This window comes from Eumetopias jubatus, unplaced genomic scaffold (assembly GCF_037043125.1).
Source record: "Eumetopias jubatus isolate StellerSeaLion01/CBP00866 unplaced genomic scaffold, mEumJub1_p1.0 scaffold_9, whole genome shotgun sequence".
Classification (NCBI taxonomy): domain Eukaryota; kingdom Metazoa; phylum Chordata; class Mammalia; order Carnivora; family Otariidae; genus Eumetopias; species Eumetopias jubatus.
This window is the reverse complement of record NW_028274815.1, coordinates 109,683,169-109,704,523: the sequence shown is the minus strand read 5'-3', so window position 1 is coordinate 109,704,523 and position 21,355 is coordinate 109,683,169. Positions and strand designations below refer to the sequence as shown.

Here is a 21,355-nt window from a genome sequence, read left to right as displayed (position 1 = left end):
GTACTGCTAACCAACCTTTGTGCTGCCAAACTCCAGGGAACAGACTCCTGCATTCACAGGACCTGTCTAAAGAAAGCAAACCCCGCCTGGACCTACACACCGTCTAATGACCCGAAAGTAAAGATTTCCCAGAACTGAAGCAGACAGCATCTGATGAGACAGCTTCCCCAAAATGTCCATACTTGGCCTGTTAGAAGGTTCAGGATTCACAAAGTCTCTCTTCTTCATCTGGACTATTAACAGAGTGTGGATTCTTATCCAAAACTCGTGGTTTCTGAATTGTCGACTTTACTGTATTATTACATTTGGTTAGAACAGTTCTCTTGAGATAGTAATACTGTTTTAAAGGGTCTTTGAAGTTCTGCTATTTTGCAAAAAGCCCACCAGCTATTGCTTCATATTTATACCTGCACTATATCTTCCCAAATTAACTCCATTAATTCTCAGAGTGCTCCTGTTGTATTCATTATTCTATTTTCTTGACTGGCTCCAAGGGGCAACTTCTAGTAGGCATATAGGACTCTGGGTTTGACTCCTGTAGGGGGAATATTCCTCCCCTAAATTGGAATCAGTGCCAATGGATATTTTTAGTTGGCTACTTACAAAGATTTTTTTTTTTTAAGTAATCCCCACACCCAACATGGAGCTCGAACTCACAACCCCAAGATCAAGGGTTGAATGCTCCACCAAGTGAGCCAGCCAGGTGCCCCCTAGACGGCCTTCAGACCTAGGATCCTGGTTTAGAACCATCACACAATTCAAAAACGGTCATGTTACTTCTGATTCTGTACTTGCTGCCTATCAAACTTCTGTAAAAATGTCGTACCCAGGAGTGCCTGGGTGGCTCAGTTAAGCGTCTGCCTTTGACTCAGGTTGTGTCCCAGGGTCCTGGGATCAAGCGCCACGTCGGGCTCCCTGCTGCCCGCTTCTCCCTCTCTCTCTGCCTGCTGCTCCCCTTGCTTGTGCTCTCCCTGTCAAATAAATAAAATCTTTAAAAAAAAAAAAAATTTGACGTACCCAACAGACGATCTCCAATGCTTACAATCTTGATAAATACGCACTAGCGGTGGGAGATACCTGAGAGTTCTCCCTGCTCCCCCTCGTTACTCAAATGTGACCTCAGTAGGTTTCCAATCTATAGAATTTTCCCCCCAATGTGGGACATTACGCCCAGGAAAGGTCCTTCCGAGCACTGAGGGACAAAAGGCCACTGAATTAGAAGAATCTGCTGATCAGCAATGCTTTTGGAGAAAGAGCTTGGTCAAAAGGGGGAAAATGTGAAAATTTATAAAGGGAAACCTCACTAAAGTGGAGTCAGGCGGCTAGAAGGGGGAGTCAGTACCACTGAATGCCAACTGTAGGAAAAATTGTCAATTACAATCCCAACAGAAGAATCTCAACAGGAAAGAATCAATAACAGGCCCCAAAAGGGGAAAAAAGTACACAGTAGCTCATATAAGAAATTAACCACCCCTGCAACTCAGCCAAAGATCAACCCTCCCCACCCTGAACTCCTGCTTTTCTCCAAAGGACTTTTGTTCAAAATAACCTCTTCCGATTTCCTCATTCTCCATAAAATAACCTTTTTCTCCTTTGTTTGCTGGACATAGCTTGCGTGTCCAAAATTGCAGCTCTCAGTTAATAAACCCAAATAAACCCATTTTTGCTGGTAAAATAACTTTTTTTCAGGTTAATGTACCATACCTGTGCAATTTCATTTTCACAACAACCCTCGGAAACTACTGGGTCCACACTTCACAAGAAAACCCAAGAGGGATGAGGCCTGGTCAAGGTCCTGGAGCTCCTACAAGACGTGACAGAATAGGGATCAGAGCCCATCACACCTGTGACAACTGAGCTTTATGACTCTACACTGCTTTCAACGTCACCACTATGATCAACTGGCAGTGCTGTATTTGTGGGGAAAACAAGATTTGATTACTTAAAAAATGACCTACCTTATTTTAAAGCATCTTACACATGTATTGGGAGGGTGCTTATAAAAAAAAGCTGGCTCATATTCTATTTAGTAAGGTGGATTATCAACAGGTCACAGATGTTCATTTTATTGTTTTATATACTCTTACACCTGTGCATATGTTTCACAATAAAAAAGAACCCAGAGCCTGACCTGGGTGGCTGTCTCTGCAACACCACGCACCAGTCAGGAGCCTGGCCCACCATTGTAAAGAAAAACACAGGTGATGAGTTTAGCCAGATACCAAGAAGTTTCTTGTTAGAAAACGGTTATGCTGGGCGCCTGGGTGGCTCAGTTGGTGAAGCGACTGCCTTCGGCTCAGGTCATGATCCTGGAGTCCCGGGATCGAGTCCCACATTGGGCTCCCTGCTCGGCAGGAGCCCTGCTTCTCCCTGTGACCCTCTTCCCTCTCATGCTCTCTATCTCTCATTCTCTCTCTCAAATAAATAAATAAATAAATAAAATCTTTAAAAAAAAAAAGAAAACGGTTATGCTGCAAACCCTTTTTTTTTTCTTAAACGCTGCAACTCTTTCTACTGTTTGTTGTGAGTAGCCTCACAATCACTGATGGCTTTGAGGTAAAAAAGCACACAAATGCCATCGGAATTGTACCAGTCCAGCCTTGAAAAAGTCTCCAGTGATCCTACTTTTTTAATTTCAGAAACTAAACATTGGTCTTTTGCTGTTTGAGACAAAAAAATTTTTACTCGTTTTAACTGATGAGCATATGCATGGAGAAACTGTTTTTCTCTTGCTAAAACATTCTGCATTCAAGGAGGAATAAAAAGGTATTTCCAAAAACAAGATCTTCATAACCATAAATCTATTCTAAGCTATGTTTATTAAAAATGTACAGAGTCAGAAGAAAAGCACCAAGGCAACATCCATCAACGAAGATTAGTCAAGAAGAGGAATAATGAAAATACCAGGGAAAAAAGTAACCAAAGAAATGCTCTAGAACTGCTTATTTTCAGTTAAACTGAAATTATATATGATGTCCTTTGAGAAATGCAAGTTACACAATATGTGTAGTATAATCCCATTTTTATTAAAAGTGTAATTATATAGAACATATTCGTAGACAGAAGAAAGGGCCGGAAAGGATAAAGATCAAACCGCCTTTAAGTGTAGGGGGTAAAAGAGGCTCATGTGACTTTCAAAATTTGCTTTATCCAATTCTGACAAGTTAGAATTATTTTCCAGCATGTGTATGCTTCTTTCGTAAATCCTTTAAAAGGCTAAAAAATATTAATTAAGCAAAAAACTTCCATGAAGGGCAAAACTGCAAATTAAAATGTCACTTTAGCTACTAATCAGAGAAAAACTGTAAAGGGGCAAATGGAAGTACTATGACCCCATGAAGATTTGTTTTTGGAAAGTATTTTTTAAGCTGATTAGTAAAACCAGTGTTTGGAAGGACTGGCTGTCTACTCCACTAGACTATCAAGAGACCAAAATACAGAATCGGGTCAGAAGTTCTAATACTGGAAAAATACAAACGTATTTTTGAGAGAGAAATTAACAGGAGGAGCCAGTCAACAAAAGCAAGCCTGAGTTATCAGTGCGCATCCTTGAACTTCTGTCCCAGCGTCAGCCTGCACCCCTCCCCTTTGTATGCCACCACACTCTGGAAATGTGCAGACCTGCCCTTTGCACACAAGGTTACAAGGCTGAGATCAAAGCCCAGGCCCCTGTGAGCAGTTCAGAGGAAACACTGCTTGGAGCTCAATGACGCCCCACCTGACTTTCCCCCGGAAAGGACACTCTGAACACACAAGAAAATATTCACAGCTCTTCTCTAGTTTCTTAACTGGGGTATGCAAAGGTCCTAAGTGCTATGGTTTCCAGGTTTTGATTTCACAGAGGAAAAAACACACCAAAAAATTGGCGGGGGATGGGGGGGTAACAGACACATACAGAACTGTTACCTTTGTATTTTACCATTTCCTTAAAAAAGGATGTTAATACTTCAGAAGCAGGGAGGATATAGCCCTGGGGCCAGTACCATTCGCCGGCCAGAAACTGAGCAACCAAATCATTTTGTCAATTCAGTAGATGCCAAAAAAGGCTGACAAAATACCTACTCCTAATTCAAAAAAACAAATACAAAACCTCTTTCATGAAACAAAATACTTGCTGAACAGGACAAAGGATATCTTCTGAAAACAAGGGCAAACACAAGATACTATGTACTCTTCATGCTTTTACACTGAGTTTGTATTTTTTAACTGACTTAAAAGCAGCACATATATGTAACCCAAAAATCTAGGCGAAATGGGCAATTTCCTTAAAACAATTTTTTAAAACCCTGAATAACAGTACACAAATAAGAGAGAATCACAAAAGCAAAGAACTGTGCTCAAAAAAAGATGCCAGGCTTAAGACAAATTTATAGTTACATCCTAACCTTCCTGATAACGAAATAGGAAATGGGAAACCTTCCCAATTCCTTCTGGGAAAACTGACAAACTAACAAAGAAAGCACAAGAGAAGAAAACTGTATGTTAACTTCACTTGCCAGTCCCAGATTTTTTTTTTTAACTTTTGCAAATTTGACATGCAAAGAATGACATCTGGTTTCAATCTTGATTTCTTTGATCCATGTGTCTATAGTTCTCTTATGAACTGTTAAAGTGCCTTTTGTCCATTTTTTTCAGTAGGTTTGATTTTTCTTATTCACTTGTAAGAGCTCCTTACAGATTAAGGACATTAACCCTTTGTCATGTTGCAGATATTTTCCCCAGAAAAAGTAAATGACTGCTTTTTCCTCTGTTTATATCACTTGAAATAAAGGATAGCTTTTTCATCTCTCTGAAGTCAAATCTAGTATCTTTTTGCAATTGCTTCTAATACTTTTGTGCTTAGGAAGCCCCTCCTCATTCCAAGATTAGAGAAATATTCACCTTCATTTTCAGCTAGATATTTTCAGTCAAAGTAATTTTTAAATGTTTAACATCCATCCCTTTAAAAATGCATATCCAGGGGCGCCTGGGTGGCTCAGTTGGTTAAGCGACTGCCTTTGGCTCAGGTCATGATTCCGGAGTCCCGGGATCGAGTCCCACATCGGGCTCCCTGCTCAGCAGGGAGTCTGCTTCTCCCTCGTGCTGTCTCTCATTCTCTCTCAAATAAATAAATAAAATCTTTAAAAAAAAAAAAAATGCATATCCAGGGGCACCTGGGTGGCTTAGTCTTGGTTTCGGCTCAGGTCATGATCTCAGGGTCATGGGGATTGAGCCTTGTATCAGGCTCCCCGCTCAGCAGGGAGTCTGCTTGAGATTCTCTCCCTTTCCCTCTGCCCCTCCCCCTGCTTGTGTGCCAGCCCAACCTGTCCCCTCTCCCCCCGTCAAATAATCTTTTAAAAAAATAAAAATGCATATCCAATAAAATCATTGCTCTAGGAAAATAACTAGATGAGTATAATTATATTCACTTTAGTTGTAGAACAAGTCAACGTCCAATATTTAAGGGCTGGCTAACTAAATTATGACAGTAAAATGCTTTATGATAAACTGCAAAGCCATTCAGGAAAACAGTCATGCTCTAAGTGGCAGGAGGGAAGGATGAGGCAGAACACCCCCCATTTTTATATAAAAACTACATTTGTTTGGTAAGCCAGGCAGTCTAGATACTTTACCTAAATATTAACAGCGATCCTCCCTGGGTGTCAGATTGCATGTGGGGTCCTATTTCTTTATGCTTTTCTCTTTTATATTACTAATGAACATTTATTGTATTTGTGATTAGGAAAAAAAAAGCTTAAAATTCATAAATATATATGCAAAACAAGCCACTAAAACTAATTTTGCCCACATGCTTAAGTTGCAACTGTCTTTCAAAAAAATTAAAAATGCCTTTCCTTCACTTAACACATTTAATCCCATATTACAAATAGGATAATGACTTAATTCAAGAAAAATGGAGGCTTGCCAATCTTCCTAATTACCCAAAAGATCTAAGGAGTAATGTCTGATTTATATTCCTGGCAAAATGACCAAATTAAAAACACAGCTCAATGACAATTATCAGTGGTAATAAGTCAAGCTCAGCTAACACAAACGGTTCCATTTTTCCTTAATAAACTGTGCCTTAGCACGTGAACAAGTACAGCTGAGTTCAACTAAGCTGAAAAGCTAACCCCAAAAGCTTCCCTGTCAGACTGGACGGATGTGCCTTTATCCTCTAATGCCCCAATCTCTCTCTGAACAGCCCCATTCTCTGCCTATTGGTGCGGGGCGCTCCTTGACCCACCCAGACTTGACAGCTCAAGGGTGCCCCCTTGCTATCGTACCCCCCCCCCCGTCCTGTACCTATTTCCGGGGCCTCATTACTGTGGAAGACAGGAGTAAATTTGGACTAGAACCAGGGGTGTGTGTGAAGAGGGAGGACAAGCTCCCCCCTGGGGCCTGCTAACCCCAGAACGCCCTAAAACTTTTCCAAAGTGTCAGAGAATGATCACAATTAGGTAATACCTATAATCAGATTAAAGCAACTCAGGGTCAGAATTTTGAACTCAGAACCAAGGAAGACCTGGAGATGGTCATGCCAAGGTCTCAGACAGGCTACTCCTCCCCAGATGTACCTCAGTATCCTGCCCAAGAAGGTGCTCCATAATGGTTGGGTGGGAGAATGAACACAAAGGGTAAATTAGAAATCCCACAGACCCACCCGCTAAGGACAGTGAAGGGCACAGAGGGGAAGCAGAGACTCGCACCCAGTTAGAAGCAGCAGGAGAACAGATTCCTACTAGAAACTGTGGAGAGGGAAATAATAATGCCCGGATAGGCACAGAGAGTACCTAGTGCCTACTGCAAGTCCTATGCTACAGGCATTAACATCCCGCCCACGACCCTCAGGAGTTAATAAGACTCACAAGGACTGAAAACTAGTTAGGACAAGCGTTTCCAGAGACCTGGAATACAGATGAAGTCCATATTTTGGAAAATGCCTAAAGGATATAATTAGAAAGAGTTACTTGAGGCTATTATCGAAGCATGATGCAAAAGTCTCAGTTTTTTAATAGTACCGGCGCAAAAGTAAGGAATGAAAGCACAAGAACTCCATCGACCCAGACATCATACATGCCCAAAGGGGAAAGTACTGAACACCAAAAGTGTCGAAATTTAAAACTGGAGTGGAAGGCTTGTCACTGACAATCGAGCCCCACTTTCTGGCTCTTTAGAGTTAACAGCACCCAACTTCCGGGTGATCCCACTTAAAGTTCCCATTCATTGGGACCAGGATGGTGAAAAATCTTCAAGTTCATATTTAACTTTTTAAAATTCAGCTGATTATTCCCATCATACTTTAAAAGACAAGCAGATCTGAAATCTAAAAAACCTTTTAAGCAAAATCACATTGACAGATTTTTATTCATCTTTAAGAAAAAAGTTTTGTTTGAAACTTTAGAGTCTGAAAAATGAGGTGGTTTTTTTTTTTGAAAACTAAAGCACTAAAAATGATCTACAGATAAAACTTCCTGGATACATCATAAATTTACAAGACAAATTAGGAAACATATTTGTAACATTTACTAAAGTGCTAATACCCTTGCTATAAAAAGAACTGCTATAAATCACCAGGAGAAAGATGGAAGAGAAAACTAGAAAAATTGGTAAAGGAAATAAATAAGCCAAACAAAATATAAATGGCCCAAAAAAACTCAGAAGTGTTCAAACTCACTAGTTACCAAAGAAAAGCAGAACAAACAAAGATTCTATTCTTTGCCCAAATTGGTTAAGAAAAAGCGGGGGGATTCAGGAAAGTTTAACATAGCAGTAATTCCCAGTACATTAACCTGGATGCAGTAAGTATCCTGCATATACATTATGTAACAAAGCCTTAAAAATGTAAACGATGTCCCTTGCAAAAAAGTAGTCTAAAGAAATAATCTGAAAAATGCACACAGATTTCCATACAAGGCTGTTCACTATTGTATTATGTTCACCACAGCAAAAAATGGCTCATAAGCTAAATGCCCAACAATGGAAGGATTTGTCAAATAAAACATGATGCATTCAGCACAAATGAGCTGTTAAAAGCCATGTTTTAAAGGGCTATTTAATGATTTAGTCATTTGCCTAAGGTACACTGCTAAATTAAAAAAGAAAGAAAGAAAACTGGTTTAAATAGCCCCTGTATCTCTATTTCAAAATACAAATATACACGTGTTCATACGTACACGTACACAAACAAAAAATTTTACTTTCAAATGAAGAAAAAATATTCAATGAGTAAAATAAGCTATTTTATGTGTTTCCACCAGTCTTAATATTCTTTAATATTCTAAGACAGGACACCAGTCTCACTTTCAGGCATTTTTCCAGTAATTCTGACCTTAATTCTGATCAATCCTGACCAACAGCTTCATATACTTCTATAATAATTCTAACCAATAATTTCAGTGTTCTTTATACAACAATCCCTAAAATAGCTGTGCATTTCCTGCATATTCTTCTCAAATCAGCCCATTTCCTATCGCAGAAAAGCAAAAGAGAAATGACACTCCCCAGGGGGTGCTCTATCCTTGCTTCCTATACAGACCACAGACAACTACACACACTCAGGAGAAAGTAAAAAGCAAAATCCTTTTATTTCTCAGGAAAACAACGTCAGTGGTCAGATCAAATGAAGTAAAAGGGGGACACCTGGGTGGCTCAGTCGGTTAAGCGTCTGCCTTCAGCTCAGGTCATGATCCCAGGGTCCTGGGATCGAGCCCTGCATCTGGCTCCTTGCTCAGCAGGGAGCCCGCTTCTCCCCCTGCCTGCCTGCCGCTTCTCCCCCTGCCTGTGCACTCTCTCGCTCTCTGACAAAATCTTTAAAAAAAAATGAAGTACACAGACCTCTCTAGCACATTTGTCACCGAAGTGACCAAATGCTTCACACAGGCAGCTCCAAAGCTAGCAGTATGCCCACTTCATCCCATTGTACGTTCAGTCAACTATGCACAGGCTCTAAAAGGGGTAAATATCTGCACTTGACCTCACTTAGAGCAATGGTTCTCAACCCTGACTGCACAATGGAATCACCTGGGAGATTTTTTTTTTTTCTTTCTTAATCCCAACAGTTAGGCTGTACTCATGATCAAGTGCACCTTAGTCTCTGGGATGACACCAGGCAGCTGTAGTTTTTTAAAGTTCTCCAGATGATTCCAATTTGCTGTCAAGGTTGAGGACCACTGACCAGAAGCATGTTTTTCAAACAATAAATTAACACCCCATGAACATGAATAGAGAAATCAATTCCCGGAGCTGGGGCCAGCAATTATTTTAACTAAAAAATAAAAGAATGCAACGGACTAGGATAAGCTAGAATATAAAATGCATTGCTCCTAGTGCAAATAGATATTATCTCATGAAATTTTTCCGTTAAAAATATGTAGTTCTTGGCAATACTATCGAGACTGATCTACAGATTCAATGCAATCACTATCAAAATCCCATCTGCCTTTCTGGCAAAAGTTGACAAAATGATCCTAAAATTCAAATAAAAATGCAAAGGACCAGAATAGCCAAAACAATCTTGGAAAAGAACAAAACTGGAGGGGTGCCTGGGTGGCTCAGTTGGTTAAGCGACTGCCTTCGGCTCAGGTCATGATCCTGGAGTCCCGGGATCGAGTCCCACATCGGGCTCCCTGCTCAGCGGGGAGTCTGCTTCTCCCTCTGACCCTCTTCCCTCTCGTGCTCTCTATCTCTCATTCTCTCTCTCTCAAATAAATAAATAAAATCTTTAAAAAAAAAAAAAGAAAAGAACAAAACTGGAGGACTCGTGCTTTCCAATTTCAAAACTTAATACAAAGCTATAGTAGTTAAGATATCCGGGCATAAGGATGGACAACTAGATCTATGGGACAGAACAGAGAATCCAGAAATAAACCGTAACATTTATGGTCAGGTGATTTTCAACAAGGGTGCCAGGACAATTCAATGAGGAAAGAATAGTCTTCAACAAATGGTGCTGAGAGAACTGGAAATCACACATTAAGGAATGAAGTTGGACACCTACCTCACACCATATACAAAAATTAACTCAAAACCAATCAAGGAATACCTGGGTGGCTCAGATGGTTAAGCGTCTGCCTTCAGCTCAGGTCATGATCCCAGGGTCCTGGGATCGAGTCCCACATCGGGCTCCCTGCTCAGCGGGAAGCCTGCTTCTCCCTCTGCCTGCCACCGCCTCCCCCCCCCCCCCCCACCGCTTGTGCTTGCTCTCTGGCTCCCTCCCTCTCTGACAAATAAATAAATACTTAAAAAAAAAAAAAAATCAAAGACCTAAAACTACAAAACTCTTAGGAGTGCCTGGCTGGCTCAGCTGGATGGGCATGTAACTCTTGATCTCGGATTCATGAGTTCGAGCCCCACGTCAGGTATAGACTACTTAAAAAAATAAAAAATACTATAAAACTCTTAGAAAACATAGGGGCAACATATAGGAAAAGGTAAATCTTCGCGACTTTGGGTTAGGCAACGGTTTCTTAGATATGACATCAAAACCACAAGCAACAACAACAAAATAAGTAAATGAGACTTGACCAGAATTAAAAACTTGTGTTTCGGGTGCCTGGGTGGGCTCGGTCAGTTAAGCACCCGACTCTTGATTTTGGCTCAGGTCATAATCTCAGGGTTGTGAGATCTGAATCCCATGTCAGGCTCCATGCTCAGCCGGAAGTCACTTGAGATTCTTACCCTCTCCCTCTGCCCCTCACCCCGCTTGCATTTTCTAAAATAAATCTTTAAAAAAAAAACCAAAAACTTTTGTTTCAAAAGGACATCAGAAAGTAAAAGGTAACCTATAAAATGGGGAAAATTTATAAACTTTATATCAGGTAAGAGACTGGTACATAAAACATTAACAATAAAAAGACAACGACCCAATTTAAAAATGGGCAAAGGATTTGAATAGACATTTCCCCAAAGACATTATATAAATGGCCAATAAGCACATGAAAAGAGACCCCCCCCCCTTAGTCATTAGGGAAATGCAAATGAAATCCGCAATGAGATAACACTTCATACCCACTAGAATGGCTATCACCAAATAGGCAATAACAAGTGCTGGTGAGGATGTGGAGAAATTGCTACTGTCAAATTGCCGACCCACCTACTTTGAAAAAGTTTGGCAGTTCCTGAAAATGTTAAACATAGAATTATCATATAACCCAGCAATCCCACACTTTGATATTTATCCAAAAGAACAGAAACATGATCACACAAACACGTGTACAGGAACATGCAGAGAAGCATTATTCATAGCAGCTACAACGTAGAAACACCCCAAATGTCCAACGGACTAATAATACAGCACTGACACATGCCACAACATGGATAAATCATAAAAACATGCTAAAAGCCCATCACAAAAGAACACATATGGTATGATTCCATTTATATGAAATGGATATGGATAAAGCAAATCCACAGAAACAGTGTAGGGTCGTGGTTGCCAGAAGCTGAGGGGAGGGAAGAATGGGGACTGACCACTAATAGGTAATGGGGTTTTCTTTTTGGGGTGATAAAAATGGTTTGGGGGCGCCTGGGTGGCTCAGTTGGTTGGGCGACTGCCTTCGGCTCAGGTCATGATCCTGGAGTCCCGGGATCGAGTCCCGCATCGGGCTCCCTGCTCGGCGGGGAGTCTGCTTCTCCCTCTGACCTTCCCCCCTCTCGTGTGCTCTCTCTCATTCTCTCTCTCAAATAAAAAAAAATCTTTAAAAAAAAATGGTTTGGAAATGAAAAGTGGCAGTGGCTACAACTCAGTGTACATACTAAAACTGAAGCATACCCTTTAAAAAAGGTGAGTTTTATGGAATAACAACTCAGTAAAGTTTTTTATTGTTGTTGTTTGTTTTTTTTGCAGGTTATTCTGTGTCGAGAGTTCCTTCCCCACCATTCCCTCAGAACCTCATGCAGTTCCTTTACCATAGGATAGTATGGATAAATAACCTTTCCAACTCACAGGCGGAGTCGTGTATGGATTTCATGACCAGATCACAAACTCAATTCGGGGCATCACAACTCATTTTTTCATGAAATAGGAGTGTAAGATTTCAGAATACACAGCATACAAAGTTATGTACGGTTTTTGTGAAACTTGTTTGAGATGCACACAAACACGATGCATATATACTTATCAATGAAAGTGAGTCAGTCAAAACAAAGACTGGAAAATGCATTTCAGGAGTTGACTGACACCTGACACCTATTCAAAACAAAACAAAAAAATAAGGATGAGAGTTTAAGAGTTGAAACAGAAATTGGAGAGAAAAAAAAAGTTGAAGCCAGTCTGGAGCACTGCCCTAAGCACTGAACTAAATGCTAGGAAAAGTGAGCTGGACCCCGTCTGCTTTTACCGCCCAAGTAATAATATGATTCCCTAGCCCATCCACTCCCGCCAGGGCTTCCGAGGGGGTGCAGAGCAGCATCTGGGGCCCCTGGTCAATGAGCCCACAGCTGATCCCACAGGGAGTTCGAGAGGTGAGGGTGCCAACCCATCATTTGAAGCTGGGGGGAGGGGTGGGGACGCAGGCTGCAGGATGGGCAGCCTGGACGTGCAGGGCCTGAACTCACACCGGGTGTCAGGAAGCAGGTGCAAAAAGCAGAACTTCAACAGAAGAGGCAAATCGAGATTGCTAGAGTATTCAGTTTATCTTCACAGGGATGAAAGAGAAAGGAAGGGAAACAAGAAGCCACAAAAACTTCTCTGAGGGAGAGCACATTTTCAAAGACTGCGGGTCAGAATCCCCAACACAAAAGATGCCAGGAGCTGCACAATACGACAGCATGGTTAGAAAAGAGGCCCTGGGGATGAACCTGAAGATAAGACAGAACTCCTATAATTCCCCCTGGCAAGAAATTTGAGGTCATCCTCAAATCAGCAGGGAAACTGAACTTCTTTGTGGAGAATTACCACAATAACAGGGACAGATTCTACCAAGGATTTTTGTGGCACACAAAATTCCAGGGTCAATGTCAAGGTGACAAACTTTGTTCATTCAAAAACATTATGTATATATAATACTGCAATTTAGTGAAAAAGACCTTGAAAAGAGGACACGTCTTCAATATCATTAAAGATTATATACAATAATGCATTCCAGTAAAAACTGACTAAAAGGACTGTCACATTAAAACCTGTTCTATAAATACTAATTTATTAAGAAAAAGAAACGTATGGGGCACCTGACTGGCTCAGTCAGGACAGCATGCAACTCTTGATCTCGGGGTAGTGAGTTCAAGCCCCTCACTGGGCACAGAGCCTAATTTAAAAAAAAAAAAAAGAGAGAAAAGAAAAAGGAAAAAAGAAATGTATAAGAAAAAAACCCCAAATGGGGGCTCCTGGATGGCTCGGTTAAGCATCTGACTTCTGCTCAGGTCATAATCTTGGGGTCCTGGGATCGAATCCCATGCAGGGCTCCCTGCTCAGCGGGGAATCTGCTTGAGATTCCCTCTCTCCCTCTACCTTGTACGTTCTCTAAAATAAATAAATCTTTAAAAAAAATAACTTTTTATTTTGTTAGGACATGGATTTTGGCTAACATAACTACCCTGAGTAATACAGGTGGTTGGTTCTAAGATATATAGACTGCAATCAGGTACTTTCTCTATTCTTGCTCTTTACCAGTGGGAGGAAGGGAGGGGCAAGGGGAAATCACCTCATTCTAAATAAATATTTTTAAATAAAGAGCAATAAACAAGTAATCTGCAGACATTTATTAAGGAAAAAATCTAGAAAAAAGAAAGCTATAAAAGATCTGCATAAACCCAAAGATTTATGTTCACAAACAGAATAATTCACTAGAAAGATGATGAGTCTTCCCAAATTTATATACATTTAATAAAATTTCCCATTATTTTGAAACCCTAAAATGAAAAATACAGGATAAAAAAAAAAGAACAGAGCCTAGGCACTACCAGACAATAAAGCCTACTATAGAGTGATTATAATGATGAAAATACCAAGGTGATGGCAAAGGAATAGACAGATAAATGGAATAAAACAGCAAGTCCCACAACGGATCTAAGGATTCAGCATATGATTAAGGTGTCATTTTATTTTAATAAGACAAGGATGAAAATGAATAAATGGTTCTAGAAAAAATGTAGAGGAAAAAATCATCCTTACTCCATGCCACACTCCAAGTATTAGATAACAGCCAAATATTTTTAAAAAGAACGAAGAAACAGGGTCGCCTGGGTGGCTCAGTCATTAAGCGTCTGCCTTCGGCTCAGGTCATGATCCCAGGGTCCTGGGATCAAGCCCCGCATCGGGCTCCCTGCTCCGCGGGAGGCCTGCTTCTCCCTCTCCCACTCCCCCTGCTTGTGTTCCCTCTCTTGCTGTGTCTCTATCAAATAAATAAAATCTTAAAAAAAAAAAAAAACATATAAAGGAATATTAATAAAATCTTGGGGTAGAGAAGGCACGAGAAAGAAAAAGATTGACAGATCTGAATTCAAAGCATAGACAAATATTTGCAACTTATGACAAAAAAATGCAAATCTTAATGGCTTATTTCTCAAACAGAGTGAAAGTAGGATTAAAATAACACATCCAGTAGCATCAACTTTACTCAAAGATTAAGGAGGAAAAATGTTTCATATTAAACCAAGCACTGATGTTTCTGGAATAGAATAAAAAATTCACATTATTTTTAGATAAAACAGAAGACTTAAAAGAAGTGCCATGCTTGTTATATTCCCTAACATTTCAAAATACGCATATATTCCCCATACCGTACTTCTGTGGAATAATTTGTGAATCAGTGTCTTTATACATTAAGAGTTCTCGATGATAAAATATGAATTCAACAGAAAGTGTTCGGCACTGATGTCATCCATACCACTGAGAAGCAGAGGTTATCAAACTCTTACTAAAAAGGGCCAGAAAGCAAATACCTCAGGCCTGCAGGTCATATGGTGTTTCGAATGCACAGGCTGTGCTTCAGTAAAACCTGATTTACCAGAACAGGTCGGGGGCAGCATCCGAAATGCAAATTATCGGGTCCCACCCAGACCCTCTGAATGAGAAACTCTCCAGTTTGAGTTCTACCACGTCAAACAAGTAAGAGATTGTACCCCCAAGTAGGGAATTTGCCTTTGGAGACAGCAAAGGATTTCAGCCAGCACTGCCGAGGGGACAAGAGAGCCAAACCAATCTGCCTGTATGAGGAAGAGCAGTCCAGCAGTGCTTTCCACCAGAAGAGGGGTGGAGAAGACCACCCACAGAGTCCTAACGCCACGGCCTCCTTGATGAAGGGATGGTCCAGAATGAAAACCCTAATTCAAGTTTAATTTAATGAAGCTGGTGGCAAAGGAATATCACCTCAAAGGGAGACCAGGCAAAAGAAAGGTCTATGTGTTGGGGGCGGTGTCTTTGTGGATGATTCCTACAGGAAATGCCAGGGGGAACTAACAGAAGGAACAAAGAACCCACAGCTCCTGGCTGGCTCAGTCGGTGGAGCGTGCCACTCTTGATCTCGGTCAGGGTTGTGGGTTCGAGCCCTATGTTGGGCGTTGGATGTAGAGGTTACTTAAAATCTTTAAAAAAGGGGGGGGAGGAGCAAAGGACCAAGCTGGGGTACACAGAAGAAACACCATAGCCAGGAATGAAAAACAGGCCAGATAAGAGAAGGGGGGGAGCAAGAAGGATCCAGACCTCAGCCCCCTCAGATGTAAAGTGGGAACCAGAGTAATACCCATTTCCCAGGGCTGCCGTAATCAAAGGACATTAGTGAACACAGGAGGTGCTAGGCAGAGCACCTGGCACCCAACACTAGCTTCTCTACCCTCTTCTATGCCAACAGGAACGTACAAACCCAGAGCTTCAGACAAGACTTGGGAAGGGCAGTCTATCACTGAGGGCCCCAGATTACGGGAAGTTAAGAGTAGAAATCAAGACCCAAGAGTGAACTCAGGTAAGTTAACCAAACTCCAATTTCTTCATCGATAAAATGCAGCCCAGAACGCCTCTGCCTGCCAGTTGCTGGGACTAACAATATGCACCGCAAGTGTTCAACACAGAGCTGACATGCAGTGTTAGTGGGCCCCCTAACTCATGGGGCCCACTGTCCAGTCTTTCTTGGGTCCCCTCTACTGCCTGGAGAGGCTCCTACAGGAGAAGTGCATTTTATTACTGCGAATGAAGAAGGCTTTCCTGACCACTGACCAGAGAAAGCCATGGTTTGGGGCGGCCAGGCAAGCAATGGCCCAAGGCAACTCTGACCCCCTCACTGAAGGACTCATTGAGGCTGCAGAGAAACAGTGAATAAGGAAGAACTGGAGTCAAAACGATGGCCAACAGAAAGGCTTGGAGCCGCAATCTAAAGCTACTGAGCAGTGCATGGCAGTGAGGATACTTGACTTAAGTCCAGAGTATGACCTTCTATGAAATTATCCATTGTTCACTACTGTGTTCATTACACTTGAATACTTAGATATTTCTGTATACAGCATATATGCAGATCATGCCTACCACACTTCCTGGGATATAGGAATTTTCAAAGGTCATTTTTGATGAATCCAGCTCTTTGCTTTTTGTGCTATCTTTAGATTCTAGGCCTGCATAACATGCAACCCCACTGAAGTAGAGCAAGAAATGGCTTTTGAATAAATGAGTAAGATGGAACTCTCCTTCGTGGAGTACATTTTCAGAGGGCCCTAGAAGCCACCTACATCTGAGGTCAGGGACTTGCTGAGGTCAGAGGAGAGAATGAAGACGACGGACAACGAGAAGTTCTCAAAAAGATTTACATTTCCGTGGAGGAGGAGCTCCCCCAAACACCCACTCCCTCCCTTTATGACTACATTTGGGTTTGTCAGGTTGGCATGACAACATGCCCTAAACCTGCTCCTCAGCCATCTCAGATATCTTGGGTTCCTTACATTCTAAGTGCTCAGGCCAGAAACTTGGACATTGCCCTCAACTCTCTTTTGTACATACCACCCCCACCTCGAATATCTGGTCTATCAGTGATCTCCTCAGCCCCACCTCAGAATCCCATCACTTCTCACCACCTCCACGACTACCCTCCATCACCCTGGTCTGACCACCACCCTCAGCCCTCACCCAGAGGTCCCCCTGCTGCCCTGCCCTCCCTGCTTCTAGTTGATTCTCAAACAGCAATAACCAGCATGTCCCTGTTAAAAGCTAGGTCAGTCCCTGTCCCCTCTACTCAAAACCCTCCATCAGCTCCCATTCTCCTCAAAGTAAAATCCACAGACCTTACTGTCACATGGTCTTACATGATTCAACTCCCACTGTCTCTCTGACCCCAAAACCAAATGCTCTCCTCCTGCCTCAGGGCCTTTGCATCTGCTGCTGCCTCCACTGGGAACATTCTGTCCTCAGATATCCCCATGACTCACTTCCTTCACATCTTCACTCAAAGGTGACTCAGGCCTTCCCTGTCTATCCTTCCTAAAATTTCAGCTCCCACGCCAACACTTAATACCTTCAATCCTGCCAGATTCTTCAGGGCATGAAATCTCTTTGCCTCCTCATCCGAGTGTGAGCTCCATGTGGGCAGAGAATCTCCATGCAGCAACCAGAGCACCAAAAACACTGCCTGGCACACAGCAGGTTCTCAATAAATGTACTAAATATGTGAGTATCCTAAGAAAAGTATAAGCTGCAAGCAAACCTCAATTATTCAAGTGTCAACGATCTAGAACCTACGACAAAATAACAGGCTAGAAATAGCAAAGCTGGGGAGAAAAGGAAGACAGTGCCATAAGGCACACACAGTATGCCTTATGGTATCAGTAATACACAGCTCAGCAACGCACAGCTTAACCTGGAGCAGGAATGTTCCCTAGCAAAAGAATAAAAGCCCAGACAGGCGGCCCTCTGAGGAGAGAGTAACTGGAAGAACAGCTGGGAGTAAAGATGAATTAATGAGGTTAGCTGGCATTGGGAACTAACCAGTGTGCTGGGAGTTTTATAGGCAAGGCCTGGAAACAGGTCAGGGAAGGACTGTAAAATGTTTAAATTAAAAAAGAAGCCTAAGAAGATTAAGTAAAAATAAGTTTTTTAAAAAGCTTTCATTTACAAGTACAAAGCACTATGTAATTGCAAATTATGACTGCTGACTTTTAATTCCCTTAAGCAAAATGGGAAAATTCCTCAAGATACCAGTGATGCCAGAAAGGAGTCCCCAAAAGGATCCCAGCTTTGTCTTTAGAGACACTGAACCGGATGGCAATAGCCAATTCAAGACTTCTAAAAATCCCAGACCTTAGGCTCCTTGAGGGCAAAAGACTGAATGTTACTCATCAATGATTTGTTCAACAGCACCTGGCACCAGATTAGCAGATGGACTACCGGAAGGCTATGTGAGCTCGTTCCTGTGACACCTAACTCCTGCACTACTAAGACCTCTAGCCTTTGCTACACAAACGAGACAGACAATGTAGCTGGCATGAAACCTAGCAAAACCCTCTACAATATTCTAGCCAAGTACTTTCATAAGCATTTTTGAAACATCCTAACAGACATTAAAACTCAGCTTCATTAACGTTGCCACAGTCAGAAAATACAACTGCCATGCAACCATGTGAAAAAAGAAAAAAAGTCAACATGTAAAGTTCCTGAAATACCTCTTTCCTTTAAAAAAAAAAAAATCACTCCCCACTCAGAGCAAAAAAAACCCAAGAGAAATGCCCTGGAATTCAAAGAAAGAATCGGTCGCCATTTTGACAAAGGAAATGGTCTAGAAAGCAGCTCCCGCTCAGGCTGTCAGGTGAAACAGGTAGCTTGGCCGGACACACCTGCTCACCTCTTTCAACTAACAGGTGTGCCATAAGGGTTTACACTGCACACCCACCGCTGGCCATTTAAAAGGCTGGTGCCCAAACGCTATTAAATTCTGCATAAAAGAGACCACTAGTGACAGGTTCACAAGTGATCCTGATAGAGTCCACCATAACCCAGGACAGAATTCCGAATCTCTGAGCTGAAAGGCCCTTTATAAATCTCACCAGATTCCAGCACCTTCGGGGCTATCCAGGGAAAGTCATGTGCGAGGGTAAAAAGGCAGGTGTAGACAACTGGAAACGGTGAGGCCCCAGCCCAACAGCATTCAAATGCAAAAACATAAAAATAAAAAACCTTCAGCTATCCCTGATTCTTGTCTCTGGCTTTAGAGAGGAAGAAACTGGCCGCGAGAAGTCACATGGCTAATTAATGACAGCTCAAACCAGACTGCCTCGGGACTCCCGGTCCCATGTCCTCGCACATCACCGGCCTTCTCAGCACACCCAAACGTCAGCAGGGGCAGCATCGCCCCCCTCCCATCTTCCAGCATTGCAAGAATAAAAGTAACAGCCCCCGCTGACGCCGCAGACCCAGAAATCAATTATGGGTGACTTTCTTCCACCTGCAGTTGCCCTCGTTTACCCTTTGCTCTGACAATCAAGAATTTCTCATCAGTCATGCTTAAAACCCCCAGCCTGTAGGCCGAGTTCCTGTCAGCTACCCACTCAAGGGTATATCGAGAGTCAAAGGACGGAGAAAATTCTGAGCCCTTAAAGTAGTCACACTCGAAAATGTCAATTTCTCCTTCCAGCAAGGTAGCAAGAAGGGGAATTGGCGACCCCCGGGGGAACAGGCCGAAGAGAAAGGCCCTGGGGTCCGAGCAGCGGCTTCTAAAATTACTTGGCGCAGCCTTTGTAGGAGAGAAGAAAGCAAAAAATGTACAAGGCACCCCCCCGCCGCCCTCTTGATGGCCTTGAATTCCTGGGGCGCCGGGATGTCCGCGCGCACCTCCCGCGGAGGGACGAGGGGAGAGCGACCCCAGGACGCGCGGGCCGAGAGCCCGGGAGGAGGCGGCGGCCGCGGCCAGCCGGTTCCCGGGGGACCCACTTGCCTCCCCGCGGCGCGGCCTGAGGGCCCGAGCGCGCTGCGGCTCCCGGGGCGGGCAGGGTGAGCGCCCAGGGGCCCGACCCGGGCCCGGCGGGGCGGCGGAGGCTGGGGGTTCGCCGGGCATCCACGGGCCCCGCGGCCACTCAGGCCCGCGGGTGCGGGGACCCGGGGGACCGGCCGGGGCTGGGGGGGCGCAGGCCGCGCCGCGGGGCCGGTGACAGCGCGCGGGTGCCGTGCCAGGCCGGCCTCGTGGGCGCGGCGGGCACCTCGCGGCCCGGCCCGGCAGGTGCGGCTCGCGGGCCGGGCGGGGGACGCGGCGGCCCGGCTCTCACCTGGCTGCAGCTCGCTGGGCTCCCGTCCTGCCGCCGCGCCTCGGCGCCGCAGTGCCAGCCGCCGCCGCCGCCGCCGCCGCCTCCGCCTCCGGTCCCCGCGACAGCCGCCTGCAAAATGGCGCCGCGGAGGGGCGGGCCGGGGGCGGGGAGCCGCGGAGCCGCCCGCCCCCGCGCCGGCCCGGGACCCACCTCCCTCTCCGCCCCCGACCCCCCGCCCGCCGGCCTCCCCCCGGGGGTGGGGCTGCTCCCCCCAACTTACGCGGGGTCCCGGGCTGGGCAGCCGGCCCCCACCGCAGTCGCTCCCCGCGGCGTTCCCCGCGCGCACCCCGACCCCAAGTCCCTTTGAGCTCCCTCCCCTGCGTGTAAATCGCCCCCCTCCTCGCGCCTTCCCGCCACACCTGCTCCTGGGGCCCACCTGGAATGCAGAGCGCCCGCCCGGAGTCTCCCCCTCCTGGCTCCCCCCTTTACCCTGCCTGACACTGAGCCCTGTCATCGCTGCGGGAAGATAATCGTGCAGTTGGCGCGATGCATTGGGCTCAGGGGGCTGGAGGTTTTAAGGCAATTTCGCCGTTTCTCGGGTTAGGCCGACAGGTTTTTTAACTTACTGGAGGAGAGGTCCTCATTACATCATGTAGACACGGTAATACAGCCGGAGGTTTCTCAGACTCCACTGCCCTGGGGATCGTGTTTAACTGCGGGTTGTGATTCAGCGGGTCTGGGGTGCAGCCCGAGATACTACATTTCTAAAAAGCCCCCGGGGTGATGCCGCTGGGTCAGGGCCGCTGAGCGGAAGGGGCTGCAGGTAAAATTTAGCGCATCGCAGCCCCTCCTTGAGCGCTTGGGTGAGACGCACGTGGTTGGGCCCCACCCCACCCCCCACCCCTCCGCCCGGGCTGCTGAGGCCGGAGGTCTGGACTGAGAGGAACTTGCATTTCTGACAGCTTCCCAGGTGATGCTGCAGCTGCCGTCTCATGTTCACACTTCGCGAGCCACTACTGAAGACGATCTGAATACACGGCCAGAAACGAAAAAACACTAATAATAAGCACTTTCCTAGCACCTTCCATCTTGAAACCACTGTGGTGGTTGCTGTTTCCATGGAATAATAACTGACTAGTTCCCCCAAGCAACTCTCGAGAGAGCTGAAGAATTGTGGACTGTGTTTGACCTGACATGGGGAGGAGCAGATTTCATCATC

At 44.3% G+C, this 21,355-nt stretch overlaps 1 protein-coding gene across 5 annotated transcripts in view; it reads right to left on the bottom strand.

Annotated features, from left to right (window-relative positions):
• SLC23A2 (solute carrier family 23 member 2) overlaps nt 1-20,253 on the bottom strand; it is a 136,487-nt gene extending 116,234 nt beyond the window's left edge. For 3 of the 5 annotated variants that reach the window (XM_028118656.2, XM_028118659.2, XM_028118660.2), the window contains exon 1: nt 20,158-20,253. The gene's annotated coding sequence lies outside the window, so the exon portion shown is untranslated. Of the gene's footprint in view, nt 1-1,704; nt 1,793-20,157 lie in introns of those variants that run through there. The other 2 variants (XM_028118657.2, XM_028118658.2) reach the window with 2 other exon arrangements.
• Nucleotides 20,254-21,355: the final 1,102 nt, after the last annotated feature.